This window comes from Rhinopithecus bieti, unplaced genomic scaffold, assembly GCF_001698545.2.
Source record: "Rhinopithecus bieti isolate Rb0 unplaced genomic scaffold, ASM169854v2 scaffold_1295, whole genome shotgun sequence".
Classification (NCBI taxonomy): Eukaryota; Metazoa; Chordata; class Mammalia; order Primates; family Cercopithecidae; genus Rhinopithecus; species Rhinopithecus bieti.
In genome coordinates, this window is record NW_016803880.1 from 5,369,023 (window position 1) to 5,395,616 (window position 26,594).

The following is a 26,594-nucleotide window of genomic DNA, read 5'->3' on the forward strand; positions in this document are numbered from 1 at the left end:
CTCCTGCCTTGGGACTACAGGCGCCCGCCACTTCGCCCGGCTAGTTTTTGTATTTTTAGTGGAGACGGGGTTTCACCGTGTTAGCCAGGATGGTCTCGATCTTCTGACCTCGTGATCCGCCCGTCTCGGCCTCCCAAAGTGCTGGGATTACAGGCTTGAGCCACCGCGCCCGGCCTAATCTTTTATTTTCTATAAAATGTTTTTATTCTGCCTTTATTTTTTTTTAAAAAATGGCCTACTGAGGTATGATTGTCATATGAAAAGCTATAGATATTTAATATATAAAACTTGATGTGTTTGGCTATAAGGACACACCTGTAAAACCATCAAATATCATCACTAACAATGCCATAAACTTATACATCACCTCCAAAAGTTTCCATCTGCCCACTTTGTTTTCTTTTTCCCCTTTTGTAATAAGATTACGTAAGATCTATCCTCTTATGACATTTTAAGAATATAATACAATACTGTTTGTTAATCATAGACCTTGCACTTTATGGTAGATCTCCAGAATGTATTTCTTTTGCGTGAATGAAACTTTGTACCCTTGGATCAACACTGCCTCATTTCCTCCTTCCCTGAGCCCCTGGCAACCATAATTCTATTCTCTACTTCTCTGTGTTAGACTATTTTAGATTCCATGTATAAATGAGATCATGCAGCCTTTGTCTTTCTATGTCCGGTTTATTTCACTTAGCATGATGTCCTCCAGGCCCATCCATGTTGTTACAAATGGCAGGATTTCATTCTTTTTTAAGTTCTGCCTTTATTTTAAAAGTATATTTTCATTGGATGTAGAATTCTAGTTGACAGGCCTTTTCCTATGAACAGTTTGAAGACTTCATTTCATTTGCTTTTGGCTTCCATAATTCCATAACATTGAATTACTCTCATTCTCTGTAATGTGTTTTTCCTTTTCTACTTTCTCATTACTTTTCTCATTCCATTTCAAAATTATTTCTACACAACTGATTAATTATAATATGTCTCAGTGTGGCTTTATTTGTGTTTAATGTACTCGGGGCTCATTAAATATCTTGAATATGTAAATGTGTTTTACTTTAACTTTGAGAAATTTTCGGCCATTATTTCTTTACATATTTTTTCATATTCCTTCTCCTTTTTTCTTCTAGAATTCCTGTTAGACATATGTTTGAGCATTTGATATTATCCCATAGATCACTAAGAAAGTGTCCATTATTTTTCATCCTATTCTCTCTTTTTCACATTGTGTAATTTCTATTGAACTGTCTGTAAGTTTAATTATTCTTTCTTCTGTCATCCCCATTTGAATACTATGTGTCCACAGTAAAATTTTTATTTCAGATATTGTATATTTTGTTTATGGAATTTCTTTTGATCTTTTTTATTGTTTTTATTTTTCTGCTACTATTTCCTATCCTTCATTTATTGCAAACATATTTTATTTTACTTCATTGAGGGAATTATAACAGTTACTTTAAAATTCTTGTCCACTAGTTCCAACATATGAGTCATTTTGAGATTGGAAACATTAGATTTTGTTTTGAGAAGGTGTTCCATTTTCTTAGTTCTTCAAAATTCTGAAAGATTATATACTGGGCATTTTGAGTGTAAGAACAGAAACACTGGATTCTGTTATGTTTCTCAGATGAGTGATCTTCCCATTGTTTCTGAAGATAGTACATTGATTAGATTTGAACTGCAAACACTTGAGTGGCAGCCGTGGTCTCAGATAAGATCTTCTGTCTGTAGCTGAGCTACTTTGAGTCTGTTTTGCACATTTTGTGTCACGAGCTGCCAGAGACTGACATGGTAGACAAATATGAGGATTCTCTTTCTGCCTCTGTACCTTCTAAGATTCTTCCACTCCTCCCAGCAGCTGTGCTTTCTTTAGATTCAGTATTCTGCTTATCCACATCAGGACATACTGTTTCTTTTCCGTAGTTTCCTCTCTTGTCCTGTGTTCCACAGGGACTGCATCTGGCCCCAGGACAAAAGCTGCAAAAGCTTTAGGTCGCTTTGTATGTCTTCCTTTCTCTGAGTGTTACTTCTCACCAGAATCTACCTGCTCTATCCTGATAGTTTTCTTCTGGAAGTCAGCCGACTAGAATTTCACTCAGTACTTAAAGAGAAAGACCAATCAGATATATTATTGACAAAAATTCTGATGAAGAAAATTCCTTGAGTGTCAGTTTTAGGAAGGAGACTTTTTTTTTTTTTTTTTTTTTTTTTAATTATTTATTTATTGAGATGGAGCCTCGCTCTGTCACCCAGGCTGGAGTGCAGTGGGGCCATCTTGGCTCACTGCAAGCTCCACCTCCCGGGTTTAAGCGATTCTCCTGCCTCAGCCTCCCGAGTAGCTGGGATTACAGGTGCGTGCCACCACGTCTGGCTAATTTTTGTGGTTTTAGTAGAGATGGAGTTTCACCATGTTGGCCAGGTTGATCTCAAACTCCTGAGCTCAAGTTGTCCACTCACCTCGGCCTCCCAAAGTGCTGGGATTACAGATGTTAGCCACTGTGTCGGCCAGGAAGGAGACTCTTGATAAGTCATTGAAACTTATTTTATTTTGTACTAAAGAAATATTTAGTACTGGCCAGGTCCAGTGGCTCATACATGTAATTCCAGCACTTTGAGAGGCTGATGTTGGGGGCTGCTCACCTGAGGTCAGGAGTTCAAGAGCAACCTGGCCAACATGGTGAAACCCCATCTCTACTAAAAATACAAAAATTAGCCAGGCTTGGTGGCAGGTACCTGTAATCCCAGCTACTTGGGAGGCCAAGGCAGGAGAATTGCTTGAACCTGGGAGGGGGAGCCTGCAGTAAGCTGAGATCGTGCTGCTGCACTCCAGCCTGGGTAACAGAGTAAGACTTCGTCTAAAAAAAAAAAAAAAGAAAGAAAGAAAAGAAATATTTAGTACTGTGTGAAAGTGCTGGAGTCTGCATTAAATGATAAACTAGTATAATTTTGTTGGAGTTAGGAACAGAACAACAGCCTATATTTACTACTATACTTACGCTAGTTTACTGTTTTGAAGCGATACAAATTGAGGTAGCATCTGCAAAATATATTCTCTAGCTCTGTCGCCCAGGCTGGAGGGCAGTGGCGTGATCTTCACTTACTGCAACCTTCACCTACTGGGTTCAAGCGATTCTCCTGGCTCAGCCTCTTGAATAGTGGGACCAGAGGCACCTGCCACCACATCCGGTTAATTTTTGTGTTGGCCAGGCTGGTCTCAAACTCCTGGCCTTAAGTGATCTGCCAGTCTTGGCCGCCCAAAGTGCTGGGATTACAGGCATGTGGTACCACACCTAGGTTGCACAGGGCACAGGTTTTTTTAAAATTTAGATTTGTCTGTGTTATTATGTGATGATTCAATTCTCCCAGTGAACTACTGTGAAACTTTTTTTTTAATAACGTGACGTGACATAATGTGACGTTAATGTAGACTTTTACAATTGTAAATATGAAAACAAAGTGAAACATTACAAGTGGGCAGTAGAAGTTTTTTAAAAAGATCCCCATTCCGGATCATCTAGAAGATGTTTGTATTATATGTATGTACGTATTGTATCGTATGTTTTATGTATTCTAGATTTTTATTTAAAAGAAAACACAATTTCAAAGTGTTGTGACCTCAAAGTCCCTTGAGATTACAAATCTGTCGGTCCTACTGGTTTCATATTTCAAGTTTGGAAATTTCAGATATATTGCTTTTGATTAATTAAACACCATTTGCATAGTATGGAGAGGGAAAAATGGCAGAAGAAAATGTATTTGGAGACTCAAGAGTAAAAAAGATTCAAAAGGTTGAGGAGATAAATGAGGGAAAAGAGAAAGGGGGAAAAGATAGTCTTCAAGGATTAGAAAAGGGAAAGAAGCAAGAAAAATAAACAAAAAATGACAAAAAGTCTTCGCTGTGGGAGAAAAAAGAGGAAGACAAAGGAGTTAATAGAGAGTGCAGAGGAAACAAAGTGAAACAGGGATAGCTTGACAGATGTGGGTGGTGGAGGGGGAGGGGAAGGAACAATTCTTATAACAACACTTGTTCCTCGTTTCTGTTTTCACAAACGTAAGAAATGGTGAGTGACTAAGAATTATTTTCCCCAGTAATTTTTTTACGGCCTTTTTGATTTTCTGCTTCCCCTCTCCTCCTTTCTTCCCTTCGACCATCCAGGATAACTTCTCTGACCTTGTTCTCCAGTTTCCGTTGTTTCTCAGAGAAAGTCGGGGTGAAATGTGGGTGAGCCATAGAAACATGGCCCAGTCTCAAGGCTGTGGCGGATCCCAACTACATTGCCCTTTTTGTAAGTTTCTCTTTCTGCTCTGAAGAGCGTAGCAGGCAAGTGATTCAGTATTTACTGCTTAGCAAGCACTAAAATGTCGTAACATGGTCTTCGGAAAGCATCTCTAGAAACCTGTGATTCAATTTGTACCTGTAAGTGCCTTTCTCCCAATAGTGAATCATTTTTCCAATAGAGAGAAGCTGATTAGTTGAGCAGAGAAGCATTGCAATAGTTTATGGAGAAGAGATGCCTGAGTTGATCAATGCTAATGGAAAGACTTTTATTTTTAAAATCTAAATACACAAGGGGAAGGACACTTGGGCACTTGCCTAAGAGAATATAAATTCGTTTTAGTTGTGCAACTAATGCTCTAAAAATCTTCTCACAATTCCTTGGCTGATAGAAAATTCCACATTGCTCTAGAGCAGAGGGTTTCACATTTTTGTTCTCAGGACACCGTTACCATCTTAAAAATTAGGCCGGCACCGTAGCTCACATCTGTAATCCCAGCACTTTTGGAGGCCGAGGCAGGCGGATCACTTGAGGTCAGGAGTTCAAGACCAGCCTGGCCAGCATGGTGAAACCCCATCTCTATTAAAAAAAAAAAAAAAATTAGCTGGGCTTGCTGGCGCTTGCCTGTAGTCTCAGCTATACCTTGGAGGCTGAGGCAGGAGAATGGCTTGAACCCAGGAGGCAGAGGTTGCAGTGAGCCAAGATTGAGCCACTGCACTCCAGACTGGGGACAGAGCAAGACTCCGTCTCAAAAAAAAACAAAAAATTATTGTGTTCAGAAACAAGCTTTCTTTCTGTGATATGGGTTATATCTGTAGGTACTTAACAAATGAGAAGTTAAAACTGATGAATTAAAATATTTATTAATAACTTAAAATAGCAATAAACCCATCACATGTTAATAAAAATGAAATATTTTATTTAAAATAATTATTCAAAATTAATATAATTTTTGCAAGAATATCTTTGTTTCACATTTTTGTAAATCTCTTTAATGCTTGGCTAATTAGAAGGCAGTAGAATAATTATAATCACATCTGTTTCTGCAATCAGTTCCTTGCAATACGCTTTGGTTGAAGTATATGAAAAATCTAGCCTTACACAGATGAGTTTTAGAAAAGGGAGAATTATTTTATTAGTCTTCTCAGATAATTGTTGATGTTTTCTTGATACACTATCAAAACATAATGTCGTTAGTTTCTTAAAGGTTAGTTGTAACAGAATCTGAAATCAAGTCAATAAACTTTGTATACTCCTGGCTTAAAATGTATTGGTCTCTGTTGCCCTTTGAATGTGTCCTATACCCCACATGATTTTGTAAGATTATGCATTGATTTTTGGAAAATATTGGTTCCTGAGTTATGCAGACCTTCCGAATTTTGCTGTATCTTATTATACAATATAAAAGTCATATTTATTCATGTATAATCAGTCTCACCAGAAAAGTAAGTAGTGTGAGATAGTCAAGCTCATTGCTATATGGATATAAGTTTTCCACAATTCTATTTTTGCTTAAAAATGTAATTTCATCATTGGTAACAAATACTGTAAGCTGTTTTCCTTGAACTGACAGTCTCACCTTGTTCATGTTCAAGAAAATGTCACCAAACCTCCAGTTATTAATAAATGTAGTTTGTCATCGTTCTTTTAAGCAAAAATGGTATTCGATTCAAAAGGCAGCTGGTTTAGCTTGCACCCTACACAATTGCCACCTGCTTTTCTTGGTAACACCATCACACTTTAGTATCAGTAGGAATGCTTTCTGTGTACTTCTCATTTATTACAGAAAATTTCTCAAAGGACCTCAACTCAAGGTTGAGACAATACTTTCTACTACATCAACAATGTTCTTAAGTAAAACTGGCTTTTAAAATTTCTATGAACTTAACTAATATATTTTCAATGACATATACAATGAGTGTTACTACACTTATTGCTACTTCCTGGGTTCATGCTAAGACAATAGCAGTTTTACCCCCCATTGCTTTTGCACCAATAGTGCAGATGTCAACACAGTAAAAAGGGCAAATGACATGTTAGTATTATTGTGAAAATAGTTTTAACTTCATGGACCCTCTGCAAGGATCTCAGGGAACCCCAGGGCGCCATAGAACACAGTTTAAAAGCTGCTATTCTAAACCATGTAAACAACTATCAATATAAAGTTTAAGTTTTGTTTTATTTGCTTATAAGGCAGAGAGAAACTAGATGTTTCATAGAATTCTGAGACTTCTGTGTACACATGAAGAGGAAGAAGAGTAAGGGTGTCTTTGATGATTAATTTCCCAACAATGACATCTATATCCAGGGAAATGGGATCATAAACACTTGGATAATAATGTCAGACATCAAATCATTATAATAGCACAGTCTTATTTGACTTACATGTTTGTAAAATTATTCACATTAATAAGAACTGGAACGTTAAATACTCTAAGAAACAAAGTATTGGGTTAATGGCTGCGTATGGTGGCTCACGCCTGTAATCCTAGCACTTTGGGAGGCTGAGGTGGGTGGATCACGAGGTCGCGAGATCAAGACCATCCTGGCTAACACGGTGAAACCCCATCTCTACTAAAAATACAAAAAAATTAGCCGGGCGTGGTGGCAGGCGCCTTTAGTCCCAGCTACTCAGGAGGCAGAGGCAGGAGAATGGCGTGAACCTAGGAGACAGAGCTTGCAGTGAGCCGAGATTGAACCACTGCACTCCAGCCTGGGCGACAGAGCAAGACTCCATGTCAAAAAGAAAAAAAAAAAAAGAAAATATAAATAATAGTGGGAGAAACACAGTTTGAATTTTTCCACATTCAAGCTGCTTTGTCAGCTTGGCTCCCACAGTGAAAATGACATGGAGAAGAATCCCCAGTTGACTTGTGATGAACGTGTCCCAGGTGTGATTTATGGCATGGAGTCCCAACCTGTAATGAATATCTGCATGAGGAAGAAGTAAATCTTTGTTATTTTAAGCCCCTCACCAAAAAGAAAATGCAAGTAAATGATTTAAAAGTTATCAGCTATAAAAAGCATTTCCTCAAAAATGTAAATAATTTATCTGTCATTTCCTCATGCGTCCTGAAATGTATGATGAAACTTTTCTGATAATCAGAGAATCATGGAACCCGAAGGTGGGAAGTAGCTATCAAGGTTATCTTGTCCAAACAATGCTAAGTTGCTTGAGTATGTCATCCCTTCCAAATGGTATTTCTTATTCATGTTCATTACCTTCTGCTGTGATCACTTCACTACCAGTTAATTTTCACAGTGAATGCATTGCTAATACTGCCATCACTCTCTTCTTCTAATGCTCGTCTTATATAGGGAAATATCTTGAACTGTGATTATCTTGGATGGGGGTGCTAAATCAGATTTTAAAAGTCATTTATAAGAAGCTGTTTTCTTGAACTCTCTTTGAGTGTCTTCATTGCCTCAACAAGTTTGGAGTTTGTAATCAGGCATTCCAAGTATATGGCTGGCCCAGAAAAACTGACTTTGATTTAAATTGCTTTAATAATAACAGTTCTTGCACAAAAGAGAGCATGTAATATTGTTCTTCCACTTAAGTCAGAGGAAATTTCACAGTCAGCATTGATGGTATTTTCTGAGACCAGCTTTAAATTCATGACATTTTGGCAAGTGGAACAATATGATATTCACTGTTCTAGAAATACATACTAAGATGGATGTCACCAAACCACCAATATTCCCTCAAGTCAAAACCCTTTTTGACACTTTGTGTGAGACCGTCCTTGTTATTTTCATCTTTCAGTCAAAGCCTTCCCCTCACTGAAACAAGTTATGAGTTTTCAAAGTTTCTTTTTTTTTTTAAAGAACCCCAAACCTCATAAAATATTTGCAGGTAATATGCAGCCATAGCAGTCTGAATTCTGATAAATAAATTATATTTTTCTTTAAAAATGAATTATTCTCACAGGAAACAACATTGACAAAAGAAATGTCTCCCCATCTTGTGGGTCCAGGAATTCATAACATACCATTGGACTAAAACCACCACAAGACTTCAGAAATATTATAGTGAATTAAATATAAGCCTCTATCAAACAGTCTGAAATAGGAACACCACTTTCTCCAAAATAATCATGCTCTGAATTGTTTATTATTAGAAAATGTGAATTAAAATTAGAACAATACATATAATAAAACCTATTCTGATATATTAAAGATGGCATTATATGCAACTTACTTGTTTCTAGGTTTATTTAACGACAATTATCTTTCTCTTCTGTCTTCTCTGATGTCTTTCTTATGTCCCCACATCCATCCATTATGAAGACATCAGGCTGAGTGCAGTGGCTGGTGCCTGTAATCCCAGCACTTTGGGAGGCCGAGGCAGGTGGATCACCTGAGGTCAGGAGTTCGAGACCAGCGTGGCCAATGTGGTGAAACCCCGTCTCCTCTAAAAATACAAAAATTAGCCAGGCATGGCATTGGGTGCCTGTAATCCCAGTTACTCAGGAAGCTGAGGCAGGAGAATCGCTTGAACCCAGGAGGCAAAGGTTGCAGTGGGCCAAGATTACGCCATTGTACTCCAGCCTGGGAGAAAAGAGTGAAACGCTGTCTAAAAAAAAAAAAAAAAAAAAAGACACCAAATGCCAAGTCTGAGATTGTGTAGGTCTTATTGGGATAAATAATGAGTTAGTGAAGTAAATAACCATGCATCTTGCTTCTTCTTCCCTGGAAACTTACCTGGTTCTAGATTATCTGTGATTTCCTATTCAAATTAGGATGGGTCATGGGAGTGAAATTACCTACAGATGTGGCCTCGAGGAGCCTCTTAGCATTTCTATATTTCAAGAAATGTGTGGGAACTGGGTTCTGGATTTAGCCTTCCTCAGCACAGAGCCACCTCTTTATGAGACCATAGAATGAAGTCAGGTTTTCTAGAAGACTTTGGACTAGAGTTGCCAGGTAAAATACAGGACCCCTAGTTAAATTTGTATTATGGATAAATAGGGAATACTTTTTTTCCTGTAGAAAGTATGTCCTGAATATTTCACGGGACTTACTTATTCTAACCATTATTTGCTGTTTATCTGCAATTCAAATTTCACTGTGTATCCCCCTTCCTCACCTCACCCTTTGAATCTGGCTAGGCCATTCTGGGCTGAAGGTGTGTTCGTACTGAACTGGATCTTGGTACTGGAATAGACTACCTGAAAAGGGTCATACAATCTAACAAGTGTAGACACTGCCTTAGAGTTATGTAGTGATATGGAAAAAACACTACATCGGTGATACCTGAGGCTAGCTGTGGCCCACTGGCATTAAGCTTGAGATTAGCTGAAAATTAAATTTGAGTTTTATGCTGGAAACCACCTGAAACTTCACCCAACTTTAATTGTTTATAGTTAAAAAACAGATTATATATAATACCAAATGCTTATTTGAAATGCAAGAATTACCTTATACTATACAACACCTTTGGCTAAAGACTTTGAGACATTTGTGAATATGCTGGGTCTTGGTGGGAAGAACATGATGTGTAAAGTGAGAATAAGGTTTCAAAATTTAACAGGCAAGTGTCTTAGTATTCCTGAGTCTTGTATTTCACATCTATGAAGTGAGGATAGTTTAACTCTAACTTATAGAATGATCTTGAGAATTAAATTAAACAATATAGTTGAGAAATTTGTTTGGTGCCTTCTTCTTCCTTATCAATGGAAACTTTGATATTAGGTATCAAAGTCTTGTTGATTCAAGTTAGCCACACAGGAATTTGGACTGTTAAGGGTCTACCCTCTTCTGTCTTTTTCCTGCACTCCTCAGACAGACTAACTCCAAGTTATCTTTTACCTTAAACACTGTTTAGTATTGTTAAAGTCTGACAGCTTTGTTGGGGTGGGCTGATTGGTGTTATCATGGCTCAGGAATTGTGTAGAAGTTGATGGTTTGGAGAAATGACTTTTTGACACTCAAGAATGTCAATGAAGCCATTTAATGATGGGAAATAACTGACAGTCATTTTTATTTAATGTGAAAGGGTTATTCTACTTATGAAAATGCTTTGTGTATCACTGACTCCATAATTCACCATTTCTAAGATTAGAACATACTTATTATTTTATGTGAATTTTATCTTCTCGTGAATATGTGATGGAAGGAGACTGTGTGTAGTTGCTGTAGGGTAGTGGTTTGTGTTAATAGGATTTATTATTATTCATATATGGTAATGTTAACAGATCAGTAGACAACTGCCATTGAAAAGACAGTTTGTTATACCTGCAGATTCCCAGACCAGGGGCACAGTTTGCCATGAAGGGCCACACAAGGAGGTACCAGGGTGGGCACAGGTGAAATAAGTCTTTATTATGGTTTCTGTGGGAAGGAATGGGTAAGGCAGAACAATTAGGTTTATGATTGTTTAGGCTGAATATTTTCAGTGGGGCTCTGGGGCATAGGACTTTGCCCTAGTTGTTTGGTACCTGGCCATGGAATGATTTAGTTTTCATTTAAATATTGTGCTCACTTTTCAAAGATGAGTTGTTTACCATCTCCAGAAATTGGCTAATCCTGGAGAGAAGGAGCAGTCCTTGTAGGGTCAGCAAGGCAAGCAGATATCAAAGCATCAGAAAATAAAAGAAATGGTTAATTGATGAAGAGAGTGCAGACATTGAAATCATAGCTAAGTATCTCAGTTTTGCTAGATTTTGAAAATGCTTTTAAAAGAGGCCTTATTTTTAGAGATAAATACTGAAATATTTATAAACGTCTGTGATTTGCTCTGAAATAATCTGGAGTGGAGTGAGGAGTGGGTATGGAAAATGCTTTTATATTCCCTTGTGTTCTAAAAATATTCTAAGATGATAATCTGCCATCAAGGGTTCACAACCTTCCGATAATTACGTAAGTTTTATGAGTCTCATTTTCCCCACCCCTCGGATAAGAATAATAGTGTTTCTCTCACAGATAATGTATGAGAGGAGACTAAAATGTGAAAAAATTGATATTACTAATGGGCGGTCTTTGGCAATGTATTGTGTCTTGATGTCTGATGTGTCTAGTTATAAACTGTTGCAAGTCATAAATAAGGAACTGGTTCAACAAGCATCCAACTCAGAAACAGTTCTCCAGTCTGGGTCATTGATAATGTCACCATATATTTTCACTTTTATTTTCTTTCTATGTGGTGATGATTTACTTTTTTTTAATTAAAAGTTCAACCAGTTCAGTTATAATACAGGTAGTATTTTCAAACTCTTTGCACTCTTTTAAAGCTTATGGATATGCATTTTGATGAATCACTTTTTTTTTTTTTCTGTAAGAAACTACAGATACTAATGTGTGATAGTATTACCGAGATAGCGAGTCACAAAGGAAAACTCTATTCCCTGAAAAGGAAGTATGATAGAAAATACCCATGTGGGAAGAAAACAGAAACCAATGTAAATGTAAAACATTTTTTGCGGATCAGCAGGGGCACTAAGATTCCACAGGAAAACATCCCTGTCACATTCATAAACTATTTTCTTTTGCTTTAACTCCAAATTGATAACACCATAAACTCTATGCTTTTTTTTATCTTTATTAGAGCTGATAGTGTATCTTTTCTTTTTAACCCTCAAAATGTAGGTGCACTTAGCACATCTTTTTATCTACCAATTTAAAAAACTTCTGATTTCCTTATCTGCATTCTGGTCCGCTTCTCATTCAGCATTCAAATCCAATGCTATTTTCCTCCCTTTGACAAACATAGAGTAATTAGAATTTTTCTCAGACAAGTGATTACCTAATAAATGACCTTCTGCAGGCAACTCTATTAAAATGGAGCAAAAACGATGTTTACTACAAGCGGTGGCCAAGAAGGAAGGTGCAGAGACAAGACAAGCTCTGCATAACCAAAAGCTTCTTCAGCTCTGAGAATAATGAAGGCATTTACTGAACTAGCAGATCTGTACTAAAAATAATTATAAGCCAGACAGAACACTAAACCATAAACACAAATTATGATTGGCTATTGCAACAGTTCATTAATTCCATGGAAGTCCAAGGGTAAGGTAAGGTAATAATGCTGATGTTCACACGGGACATCAGCAAGTAAGAAAAAAAATCAAAATATATAAACCAGGAGAGGATGAAAAGAATACTGATCGATTTTCATATGTTTTTCCTGATTCTAGTACATTTAAAGGGGGAGAAAAGTATGAACTCTCAGTGGAATATCTTTGAAGATATTTTTGTGAAGATGTAATTTTTTATAAAACAAATTGCTGCAGGGATCTTGAATAGAACATTGGATATAGCCATGTATTTTTGCCTGTACTCTTATTTATATTTATAAACTACTTTTATAAAAATATAACTTAAAAATGTAGGCTTTGCTTTACATTATACAGACCACGGCTTTAGGTAATTTGTAGATTCCTGGTGAACGACTTTAGATCACAAAACTTTAGACCTGTGAGGGGCTTTGTCAGTAATCTCAGCCAATCCTGTATTTTTTTTTACAAAAGAAAACTGTAGGTATAGAAAGATCCCTCAGAAAGCTTTATAACCTGAGCTAGTCAACAGGTAGCTGAACAAAGTTATAGGTTTCCTGACTCTAGTCCAGTCTTTGCCATGCTTTCTTTCTTTCTTTTTTCCTCTTACATATTTTATTTATTTTAAAAATGGACACATAAAATACTTTTGTACAGAATGATGTTTTAAAATATGTATACACTGTGGAATGGCTAAATTGAACTAATAACACGTATTACCTCACATATGTTTTTTGTTGAGAACACTTAAAATCCACTCTCTTTGTGATTTTCAAGAATACAATACATTATTATTAACTATAGTCACCATGTTGTTCAACAGATCTTTAACTTATTCTTTTTACCTAACTGACATTTTGTATACTTTGGCCAATATTATCCCCTAATCTTTGCTTCTATGAGTTCAACATTTTTAGATTCTACATAAGTGAGATCATGCTGTATTTGTCTTTCTGTGCCTGGCTTATTTCACTTAACATAATATCCTTTAGGTTCATCCATGTTATAGAAAATGACAGGATTTCCTTTTTTAAAAAATGACTAAAGAGTATTTCATTGTGTATATATACCATATATTCTTTTTTAAAAATTTGAACTATACCATATAATCTTTATCTATTTATTGGATGCTTCTGTTGGTTCTGTATTTGGGTTACTGTGAACAGCACTGAAACATGCAAGTGTAGATATCTCTTTGGCATACTGACTTCACTTCTTTTGGATATACATTGAGTAGTGGGGTTGCTGAATCATATGGTGGTTCTATTTTTAAGTATATTTTGTGTATTTTTAAGGATATGTAGTATACTTTTGAGAAACTTTGTACTGTTTTCTGTAATAGCTCTATTTATTTACATTCTCACCAACAGTGTGCAATGATTTCTATTTCTGCACATCTTTGTCAACACTTGTCTTTCATCTTTTTGATAACAGCCATTCTAAGTAGGTTGATGCGATATTTCACTGTGATTTTGATTTGCATTTCTCTGATGAATAGTGATGTTGAACACTTTTTCATCTATCTGTTGGCCATTTGCATGTCCTCTTTTGAAAAATGTCTATTCAGGTTCTTTGACCATTTAAAAATCAGATTATTTGTTTTCTCGCTACTGAGTTGTTTGAGTTCCTTATATATGTTGGATTTAATTATCAGATGCACAGTTTGCAGTTATTTTCTCCCATTCCATAGGTTGTCTCTTTACTCTATTGTTTATTTCCTTAGCTGTACAAGTTTTTAGTTTGATATTATCCCATTTTTCTATTTTCTGTTTGTCAATTTGTTTATTTTCACTTTTGTTGCCTGTGCTTTTGGGGTCATATTAAAAAAAATACCATCACTCAGACCAAAGTCATGGAGCTTTTCCTCTATGTTTTCTTCTAGTAGTTTTAGAGTTTCCAGTTTTAAGTCTTTAATCCATTTTGAGTAGATTTAAAAAAAATATGTTCTGTTTATTTTTGCATAAGAATCTAATTTCATTCTTCTGCATGTAGATAACCAGTTGTCCCAGCACCAATTACTGAAGAGAAACTATTCTTTACTTACTGTGTGTTCTTGGTAACTTTGTCAAAAATCAGTTGACTATAAACGTATGGACATATTTCCAGGCTCTTCATTCTGTTTTATTAACAGATGTTTCTGTCTTTATACCAGTACTCTATTGTTTTGATAAGTATGGCTTTGTGGTATATTTTGAAATCAGGTAGTGTGATGCATTAAATTTTGTTCTTTTTGCTTAAGATTGCTTTGGCTATTCTGGGTCGTTTGTGGTTACATATGAATTTTAGGAGATTTTTTTGTACTTCTGGGAAAAATGTCATTGGAATTTTCATAGGAATTGCATTAAATCTGTAGATTGTTTTGAGTAGTATGAACATTTAACAATATTAATTATTCCAATATGTAAATATGCAATATCTTTCCATTTATTTGCATCTTCTTCAATTTCTTTCATCAACAGTTTTAGTTTTATAGTTTAATAGTTTATAATTTAATAGTTTCATAGTTTTCCTTGCAGAAGTCTTTCACCTCTTTAGTTAAATTTATTCCTATTTTATCTTTTATTTATTGTTATCTATTGTAAATGAATTTGTTTTCTTGTTTTTGGATGGTTCATTGTTAATGTATAGAAACACTACTGATTTTTATAAGCTGATTTTGTATCCTGTAACTTTATTGAATGCATATTTTAGTTCTCACAGTTATTTGGTGCAATCTTTGGGGCTTTCCACATATAAGATTATGGTCATTTGCAAACAGGGACAATTTAACTTCTCCCTTTCCAATTTGGATGCCCTTTATTTCACTTGTCTAATTGCTCTGGCTAGGACTTCCAGTACTATGTTGAAAAGAAATGGTAAGTGGGCATCCTTGCCTTGTTCCCGATCTTGAAGAAAAAATGTTTAGCTTTTCACCATTGAGTGTGATGTTAGCTGTGAGTTTGCCAAATACGGCCTTTAATATTTTGCAGTACATTTCTTCTATATCTAATTTGTTGCAAATTTTTGCCATAAAGGGATGTCAAATTTTGTCAAACACTTTTTTTGCATCGATTGAGTTATCATATAGTTTTTGCCCTTCAGTCTGTTAATATGGTATATCACATTTATACATTTCCACATGTAGAACCATTCTTACATCCCTAGGATAAATTCCACTTGATCATGGTGGATAATCCTTTCAGTGTGCTGTTGAATTTGGCTTGCTTGTATTTTGTTGAGGACTTTTGCATCTATGTTCATCAGGGATATTGGTCTGTAATTTTATTTTCTCATCATGCCCATGTCTGGCTTTGATATCAGGATAATGCTGGTCTAGTAAAAATGAGTTTGGAACTATTCCATCTTCAATTTTTTAAAAGGATTTGAAAAGAATTGATATTCTTTAAATGTTTGGTGGAATCCAGCAGTAAAGCCTTCAGGTCCTGGGATTTTCTTGGATGGAAGACTGTTTATTACTGATTAAAATTCCTCACTTGCTATTGTTCTGTTTAGGTTTTCTATTTCTTCATGATTATGTCTTGGTAGATTGTATCTGTCTAGTAATTTGTTCATTTCTTCTAGTTGATACAATTTGTTGGTGTACATTTGTTCATGAGGTAGTCTCTTATAATCCATTGTATTTTTGTGGTATTGGTTACAAAATCTCCTTTTCATATCTGAGGTTATTTACATGCATACCTCAAAGATACTGTAAGTTCAGTTCCAGACCACTGCTGTAAAGCAAATATCTCCATAAAATGAGATGTGGTGGCTGTTGAAGACTGGGGTGACTGTGGCAATTTCCGAAAATAGGACAAGAATGAAGTTTGCTGCATCGATTAGCTCTTCCTTTCATGAGAGATCCCTCTGTATTATGCAATAATATTTGAAAGCATTTTACACACAGTAGAACTTCTTTAACAATCGGCATACATCCTCTCAAAACTTGGTGCTGCTTTATTAACTTAGTTCATGTAATATTCTAAATTCTTGTTGTCATTTCAACAATGTCCAAAGTATCTTCACCAGGAATAGATTCCATCCCAAGAAAACACTCACTTTGCTTATCCATAAGAAACAACTTCTCTTATGTTTATGTTTCATCAAGAGATTGCAGCAATTCAGTCACACTTTGGGGCTCCACTTCAAATTTTAGTTCTCTTGCTATTACCACCAAATCTGCAGTTACTTCCTCCACTAAGAGATAACATTGAACTCCTCAATGTTATCTATGAGGGTTGGAATCAACTTCTTCCAAATTACTGCTAATGTTGATATTTTAACCTCCCATGAATCACAAAGTTTCTTAAAGACATATATGTCATTATGTGATGTATATGTTAATGGTGAATCCTTTCAAGATAGTTTTCAATTTACTTTGCCCATATCCATTAGAGGAATCACTATATGGCAGCTATAGCCTTACAAAATATATTTCTTAAATGCTAAGGCTTAGAAGTCAAAATTACTCCTTGATTTGTAGGCTGCAGAATGGATGTTGTGTTAGCAGGCATGAAAACAGTATCAATCATTTTGTATATCTCCATCAGAGCTCTGAGGTGACCAGCTGCATTGTCAACCAACAGTAATATTTTGAAAGGAATCTTTTCTTTGGGGCAGTAGCTCTCAACAGTGGGCCTGAAATATTCTGTAAACCATGCTGTCAACAGACTGCTATCACTAAATGATTTGTTGCATTTCTGCGGCACAAGTAGAATGGATTTATCATAATTTTTGAGGGCCCTAGAATTCGCAGAATGGTCGATAAGACTTGGTTTTAACTTAAAGTCACCAACTGCAGTATCCCTTATAAAGAGAGTTACTCTACCTTTGAAGTTTTAAAGCCAGGGTTCGACTTCTCCTCTTTAGCTAGGAAAGTCTAGATCACAACTTATTTCCATAGAAGGCTTTTAAATCTGCATTAAAAATCTGTTGTTTAATGTAGCAGTTCTCATTAATTGTCTTAGCTAGATCTTCTGGATAACTTGCTGCAGTTTCTCCATCAGCACATGCTGCTTCACATGCAGTTTTGTGTTATGGAGATATCCCTGCTAGTTTCAAACTTTTCTTTACAGCTTCCTCACCTCTCTCAGCCTTCATAGAATTGAAGAGAGTCAGATTCTTGCTCTGGATTAGGCTTTGGCTTAAGAAAATGTTGTGGCCGGTTTGATCTTTGATCTAGAACACTAAAACGTTCTCTATGTCAGCAACAAGACTGTTTCATTTTGTTATCATATGTATGTTCACTGGAGTAGTTTTAATTTCCTTCAAGAACTTTTCCTTTGCACTCACAATTTGGCTGACTGGCCCAAGAGGCCTAACTTTCAACTTGTCTTGGCTTTTGACATGACTTCGTCACCAAACTTAATTATTTCTAGCTTTTTAAAGTAAAAGATGTGTGACTCTTCCTTTTACTTGAATACTTAGAGGCAATTGCACAATTATTAACTGACCTAATTACAATATTATTTTCTCTCAGGGAATAGGAAAGCCAGAGGGGAGAGAGAGAGAAATGGGAAAACAGCTGATTTGTGGAGCTGTCAGAATACATGCAACGTTTGTTAAGTCACCATCTTCTGTGGGTGTAATTTTTGGTGCCCCCAATAATTATATAGTAACATTAAGGATCATTGATCACAGATCACTATAACAAATGTAATAATAATGAAAAATTTGAAATATTGTGAGAATTACCAAAATGTGACACAGAGGCAGCAAGAGAACCCATGCTGTTTGAAAAATGGCACCAATAGACTTGGTGGATGCAGAATTGCCACAAGTCTTTGATTTGTAAAAAATGCAATATCTATGAATCATCTGTATTGGTATCTTCTTTTTTTCTTAGCTTAGCTAAAGCTTTGTCTACTTTACCTTTTTAAAAAACAACTTTTAGTTTCATTGATTTTAAAATTGTTTTTCTGGCCTCTATTTTATTTGTTTCTGCTGTGATCTTTACCATTTCCTTCCAACTTTGGGTTTAGTTTGTTCTCCTTTTTTTTTCTAGTTCCTTCAGTTGTATAGTTAGGTTGTTTATTTGAAATCTATCTTTTTTGATGTAGACATTAATTGCTATAAACTTTCCTCTTAGAACTGCTTTTTGCTGAAGTCCATACATTTTGATATGTTCTGTGGCCATTTATGTTTGTCTCAGAATATTTTTCAATTTCCCTTTTAATTTCTTCTTTGACCCATTAGTTATTCAGGAGCATGTTTTTAAATTTTCATGTATTTGTGAATTTTCTGAAACTTCTCTCATTGATTTTTAGTTTTATACCACTGTGAATGGAGAAGATATTTGATATAATTTCAAATTTCTTAAAATTTTAAAGACTTGATTTGTGGCCTTAAACTTGATCTAGCCTGGACAATGTTTTGTGTGCTCTTCAGAAGAATGTGTATTCTGTTGCTGGTGGATGGAATGTTCTGTATGTATCTGTTAGATCCATTTGGTCTAAAGTGTAGAATAAATGTGATGTTTGCCTTATTGATTTTCTATTTGGATAATCTTCCCATTTCTGAATCTGAATAGTTTAAGACTCCAGTTATTACAGCATTATAGTCTAGCTTGTCTTTCAGATCTATAAATATTTGTTTTATATATTAAGGTGCTCTCATATTGTGTGCATACATATATAATTATTATGTTTTGATAAACTGTACCCTTTATCATTATATCATGACCCTCTTTGTCTTGTTTTACAGTTTTTGACTTAAAGTCTATTTTAGCTGATATAAGTTTAACAGCTCTTGCTCTCTTTTAGTTTCCATTTGCATGGAATATCTTTTTCCATTTGTTCACTTTTAGTCTGTGTATATTCTTAAAGGTGAAGTGAATCTCTTGTAGGCAGCTTGTAGTTCATTCTTGTTTCTATTTTTAATCAGTTAAACAAGTCTGTGTCTTTTGATTGGGTAATTTAATGCATTTACCTTCAAGGTAATAATTGATAGTTAAGAACTTCCTACTGTCATTTTGTTAATTGTATTTTTGGTGTCATATCGATCCAGCATTTCTTTTTCTCTTGCTGTCTTCCTTTGTGACTAGGCGATTTTCTCTAATGGTATACTTTAATTTCTTAGTTTTAATCTTTTGTTTATGTACTATAAGTTTTTCATTTGTGGTTATCATGAAACTTACATAAAACATAGTTCTAACAGGCTATTTTAAGCTGATAATCTTAACATCTGAATGTTGATTATATAAAATAATATTACACTTTTACTCAATCTCCCTGCATTAAAATGTTTTGATTCACAATTTGCCTCTTTTTGCACTGTGTATGCCTTAACAAATTATTGTAGTTAGTTTTATTTTTAATAGGTTTGTCTTTTGACCTTCACAATAAAGACATGTAATTTATACCCTACCATCACAGTATTTGAATAGTCTTAATTTGACCAAGTACTTATTTTTAGTAGTGATATTTATACTTTAATATATTTTCATGTTTCTAAGTGTCCTTTCCTTTCAGCCTGAAGAAATATCTTTAGTGTTTCTTGTAAGACAGGTCTGGTGGTGATGAACTCTTTGTTTTTGTTCATTTGGGAAAGTGTATGTCACTGCATTTCTCAAGAACAGCTTTGCCAGGTGCAGTACTGTTGGTTGGCGGTTTTCTTCCTTCAGCATTTTAGGTATCTATCTATCTATCTATCTGTCTATCTATCTATCTATCTATCTATCTATCAGCAGCCTTACTGGAAATTCTTATATGTCATTTGCTTTTTTTCTCTTACTGTATTCAGGTTCCTCTCCTTGTCGTTGATATTTGACAGTTTGATTATAATATATGTTTGTATATTCCTGTTTGGAATTAATCTGATAGAAGACTTTTGACTTTTCTATAGTTGGGTATGTATATTTTTCCAATATTTGGAAATTTTATGCTATTATTTCTTTAAATAAGCTTTCGTCCATTGATCTCTCCTTTGTCTTCTTCACAAATTTCTATCTCTCAAATATTTCCTCTTTTGATGCTGTTTCATGAGTCCAAGAAGCTTTCTTCATTCCTTTTTGTTCTTTTGTTTTCTTTTTTTGACTATATATTTTAAATATATTGTCTTCTCAGTATAATAAAGTTTACAGTTTATTTCTCCTGCTTGACCAGTTCTGCTATTGATGATCTGTATTGTAATTTTCATTTCACTCATTGTATTTTTCACCTCCAGAATTTCTGTTTGATTTTTAAATAATTTTAATCTCTTTAGAAACTTCCTTACTTGGTCATTTATTTTATTGCTGAGTTTATTAAATTATTTCTCTGTATTTTCTTAAAGGTCACTGAAATCCTTTAAAAATATTTTAAGTTCTTTGTCATGCAGTGTTTATATCTCCATTTCTTTGGGGATCAGCTACTAGAAGATTATGATGTTATTTTGGCAGTGTTATTTTGTTGTTGTTTTTGTTGTGTTTTTTATGTTTCTTATTGCCTTATGTTGAAGTCTGTACATTTGAAGAAGTAGGGGCTTATTTCAATCTTTGCAGACTGGCTTTGTTTGGGGAAGCCCTTCACAAGTCATCCTGTCTAGAGATTCTGGGCAGGTTGTAGGCATGCTTGAGTCTGCTAGTCCTTGGACAGGCTGGACTGGTACCTGGGTTAGCAGATAGACAGGCCTGCCACCTGTGTTCATGGGGATGGATCTGGAGTTTGATTTCACTATGTTGGACTTGTTGACTGGGTTCCCAGGAGTGGTGCTGGAGTCCATATCCATGGGGGCTGGCCTGAAACCTGGGTCTACATTGCTTGAACTGGCACTAGAGTAGTCCTTGAGCCTGAGTCTACAGGGCCAGCCAGATACTGAGATGAGCATGGCACCTGGGTTCACTAGGACAGGTTTAGAGGCTGAGTCCATGGAAACTGTCCCAGTGCTAGGTGGCCAGGAATCTGAGTCCACAGGGGTAGATTTGGGTCCTGAATCCATGGGGGCTATTCTGGAGCCTAGGTCTGCAGAGATGATTCTGGAGCCTCACTTCATGGGGGCCAACTTGGCACTGTGGTCTACTTGGATAAGCCTGGACCCTGGGTCCTCTGGAGCCATTGTGCATGGGGACTAGCCTCGAGCCTGGATCCACTGGGGTCAGCCAGGAAGTTAGATGTGTGGGCTGTGGCCTAGAGGCTAGGTCCATGAGGGCTATCCTAGGTCCTGGGACTGGCCATGCTGCCTTTCTGCTCGAAGTAAAGCTTATTTATTCACAGATATATCTATATTTTGATATATCCGTATGTATATGTGTATGTATATATACCTATATATAAATATATAATATGTCTATCTATATTTATATATGGGTAATTGTTTTTTATAATTTGATAACGACATGATCCCTAATGACAACAGATCAGACTCCATGTGTATTTGGGAAATGTTCCTGGAGATTACAAGTGAAGGGTGTTTCAGATTAATTCACAAGAATAATGCTTTAGTCCATTTGGACTGCTATAACAAAATACCATAAACTGGATAACTCATAAACAACAGAAATTTATTTCTCACAGTTTTGTAGGCTGGGAAGTCCAAGATCAAGGTGCTTGCAGATTCAGGGTCTGGAAAGGCCCATCTCCTGATTCATATATGGTGCCTTCTTCGTGTGTTCTCACATGGTAGAGGGGCAAATAAGCTTCACTGGGTCTCTTTCATAAGGAAACTAATTTAATTCATGAGGACTCTATTCTTATGATATAGGTCATGGTATCTCATGAATATCTCATGGTATCTCATGAATATCTCATGATATTCACCTGCAAAGGCCCCACGTCTTAATACAATCACCTTGGGAATTAGGATTTCAACATATGAATTTTGGGGGCATAAAAACATTCGGATCATAGCAAATGGGTTTTTAGAGTCATTAGGAAGTGACCCAAAGGAATGAACACGCCACTTAATTGGCTTATTTGTTGGTAAATTATGGCTCTGCTGAAGAGAAATCATTGGAAAAATGGGTCAGATATCTAGCAAGGGAGAGCTGCTTTTCAGTAAGACTGGAATTGCTACCTAACAGAACACCTGAGAATGGAACAGTCAGAGATGAACACTTCAGTTCCACACTTAAAGCATATTGCATTCCCAACAGCAATTTTGAGTTGTGTGCCTTGTTTGCATTTGGCTGACTCGGCTGATTCAGTCTATCCCCATCCCTTTCTCTTCAATATAATTAAATCAATTTTATTATGCTGAGTCTGTGATGACTCAGTGTGGCTGTGTTAGCAGCCAGTGGAAATGGTTTTCTCTACATTTCATGCTGGTTCTCGTTCTATTAACAAAAATGAAATTTTCAGGCTTCATTACAAGATTAAACTTGTGATAGAATTAAAGATTGTTGATACTTTTTAGTCAATTTTCCTCTTGGGGGCTGCCACCCTGAAAACCACAATTTCTCCAGAAATGCATTTTTTCCTCTGCCCACAGATAAAAGGCATCACAATGTATCACTAAACTTAGCAAAGAAGGTAAATAATGTACAAATAAATTCTTTGAAATAAATAAAATAATCTTATGAATAGAGTACATAACCACCTCAAAATACATATGAACTACATGACATTAACGACATTAACTGGGACTCTGGGGATGTGAATGTTTGAGATTTCTGTGAAATGGTAAAAGATGTCTTTCAACTTTGTAAAACAATGATTCGTTTTTTTCCTTTTGAGTATTGAAGATGCAAGCAGACTTTCTTTCAAGTGGTGTAGGGATTGATTTTTTTCTCCCAGGTAACAAAACAATCTTCCAGAAAGACTAAAGCATTGCTTATTTATTTATTTTGACCACATATGTTGAGTTGTCAGTACATTTTTGTCATGGTTTATCAAAGTTTTCAGGAGTCTATGACTAACAGATATCCTAACAAATGCAAAAATACAAACTGTCAGACAGGTTTGATTGAAGCAGTATTTTGTTGGACATATTCTTCTTTATGGTATATTAAAGAATGTAGTTGAATCCAAGAAAATGCTTCAAGAGTTCATACATAAAACACGTTTGGAGAAGTGATATTACTTAATGGAACTTTTAAAATGTATTTAATAGTTTTGAAGAAAATGTTAACTTCAAAATTCTATTTTAGTAAGGCGCGTTATTTTCTTAAAAGCATAAAGTGTAGGTCTAAGACTCCCTGTTAGATGGAAGAGCTCTGGGCTAAGTCTTCCTGGGTTTGCCCTGTCCCCTTCATCTCTCATTTCTGTGAGAATGTAATGTAATGCATTAAATAAGTAAAAATGTGATTAACAAATGGCATGTGTATTGACTTTCATATAATACAACATGTTTTTTCTCATAATGAGTCTGTAAGGCAGGTGGGAAGTAAGGTTGGAGTGGCCAGACAATTAGGTCAAAGTCACATGGTATTAAGTTTTGCAGAAGTGAAATTTGAATTTAGTTTTGTGTAATGTCAAAATCCATGCTGTATTTTCCTCTCTAGATTAAACTTCCATTTATGTTCAATTCCATGAGCCAATGAATCCTTTGAAAACTAGAAGGATTTTTTTTTTAAAAGAAATTGCTTTTATTTTAAAATGTCTGTGTATGGTTATTCTAAAAACTTACCATCATTTCCCAAATAATCAAAGTATGATTTTTTTCAAGTCCACATTTTTTCAAGTCTACATTACAAATTATAGGTAAGACATCTTAAATTGCCAACATTTGACCATATTTTACCAAAAAAATGGCAATTTCGTATAGTTCGATCTAACAGAAGTATAGACAAGCAAACATAAAGGGGACATAATTCTCATTTCAAAGCTGGTAGCATGGAGAAGCTTTATTTTGGTCTTGTTGACACTGAAGACACACACAATAAACTGGGATTATGACAATCTCTTTTGTCTTGCTCCTTGATCTTGGATTCTAACCTGGCTTTCTCTGTTGGTTTTAAGTTGTAAGTAAGTTGGTCAACAAACTTCATTTGGCTTCATGGACATTGAAAAGAATAGTAGAGCAAATATTTTTGGAATAATGGTGGAGGGGTGTGATTGAGTAATTACACAGGTTTCTAGTTCAGTTCTTATTTATCATGCACTTTGCATTGTGACATTGCAGCTTCTTTTGTCGAGAGGTGAAGTCTATTTTCCTTTTTGGATTTAGGCTAGTAACTTGCTTTGTTTAAAATAATGTGGCAGAATTGCACTGGTCCAATTCTGGGTCTAGGCCTCAGGCAGTCTTTCAAGCTTCTGTTCCCTCTATTCCTAGCTGCTCTGAGAGAGAGTCCACACCAGCCTTCTGGATGCCAAGACTCATGCGGCCCTGTCACTCCTGTTGCCTCAATCATTCACCAGACATGAGAGTGAAGATATATTAGAACAACCAGGCTACAGTTGACCTGTACAAACATAAGCAGAACCCACCCAGCTGACCTATAGATTCTTAAACAACAGTGGCTACTATTTTAAGTCACTTATTGCTGAGATTGTTACACAGGAATAGTTAATTGATAACCAGAGTTACAGAGCAGAAGAGCTTAGCATTGCATAAGGTGGCAGAAAAGAGTGGAGCCAGCCTTTGGGAAGTTTAATGGGAAAGTAGAGAGAAGAGACAAAATTTATGACTGGAAACTAAGGAGCAGGTGAACTGGAGACAGAGCTCAACTAATTACTGTGTGTGTGCATCATTAATTCTGAAGACTAAGATAGTCAAAAATAATTATGCATATTTAAAATGACAAACAAAAGTAACATCTAGGATTCAGTAAAATTGCCAAAGAATATTAGTATTGGACAAAAATGTTTGGCTTTCTCCTTAATGGAAAAAAAAAATCACTCCTTGCCTATTACGGGAATTTAAGTGGCCTGGCCTTAAGTTTCCTGCTATTTCCTGCCATCAGTTGTTTGAAATGGCTGAATAAAATAAGTCGTCATTTTGTTTTGGCATATGAGCATTATGTTACTACTCTTTTTAGCTGAAATGAGCAGTGGAAAATAGCATTTCTGTGAAGTTGGTCTTTTAAAATATGCATGACTGTTCCAAACAGCAAGCTAATTTTTGAGTTCATCAGATGTGTATTTATATGGTGAATGTATCTGTCACATAAACATTTTGTCAATCACCGCCTTCCTTCTGTTCTGATACAGTATGCTGGAGCACCATCTAAAATGTGATGAATGTTGTACTTGCTCCAAGTGAGAATTAATTATGGCAATGACAAGAGTGCTACCAAAGCTGCCCGTACTCTAGGACAATGTTGCATTAACAGAAGCAATCACTGAAGCTTCAAATTTAGAAAAATGAGCTAGCAATTAATTTAGCAAACCCTTCGTTTGCCTCATAAATTAGTTTATCCTTTGAATGAAAATTTGCCTAACTCAACTCCCAACATAAATACTGGTCTTGAACTTAAGGCCTGAAACTGATCATAATGGGAGAAATGATCATGAATCCAATGACAAAACCGGTTATTCTGCTCCTTCTCTGTATTTTTCTTTGAGACTTATTTTTCTTAAAAAAATCGTAATGACATTGAGATAGGTTAAGAACATGGGGATAGTTCAAAAGGGATTTGAAGAGGATTTAGCTTTTAGATTTGATCCACACAATTTGAACAGAAATAATGATAAACTAAAGTATTTGATACATTTGCAGTATGATATTTTAAAACACTTAATATGTCTAGATCTTTACATTTTCTTCTATCTTTTGCTCTTAAGGACTTATATGCTCCTGCAGGATGTTATTGTAGAGAGGATAACAGTTTGTGAATACAACTATGTACAGATAAAATAGAACAAGTAGGCCAAAGATGAAAAACATGCAAACCTGGCAATTTAAAAATGACTTTAAAATGACTATGGAATTTTAAAATTGCATCCCCAGAGGTCTCACTATAAAGTGGCTACTTGAGCATTGCACAAACACACTTGAGATAGCTGTCATACATCAGACTCTTTTTATAGATAGCACTGAATTGTTTTATATAATAGTAATAATAGATAGCATGTAAAAGCCCTTATGTGTTAAACATTTTGCCGACATTTGTTTCACAAAGTTCTCCATTTTTTTAAAGTCTACGTGACAAATTATAGGTGAGCCATCTTAAATTGCCAGCATTTGACCATATTTTACCAAAAAATGGCAATTTCCTGTAGTTCACTCTAATAGAAATGTAGACAAGCAAACATAAAAGTGAACAGAATTCTCTACAACTCCCAAACAAAAAGCAATTAATGCTTTCATAATACCAGAGTCCTAAAGGATGCTAGGTCTACTAAGTTAAAAGGAAGAGAAGAAAGACTGAGCATGGTGACTCTTGCCTATAATCCTAGCACTTTGGGAGGCCAAGATGAGAGGATTGCTTGATCACAGGAGTTCGAGACCAGCATGGGCAAATTAGCTGGGTGCATGCCTATAG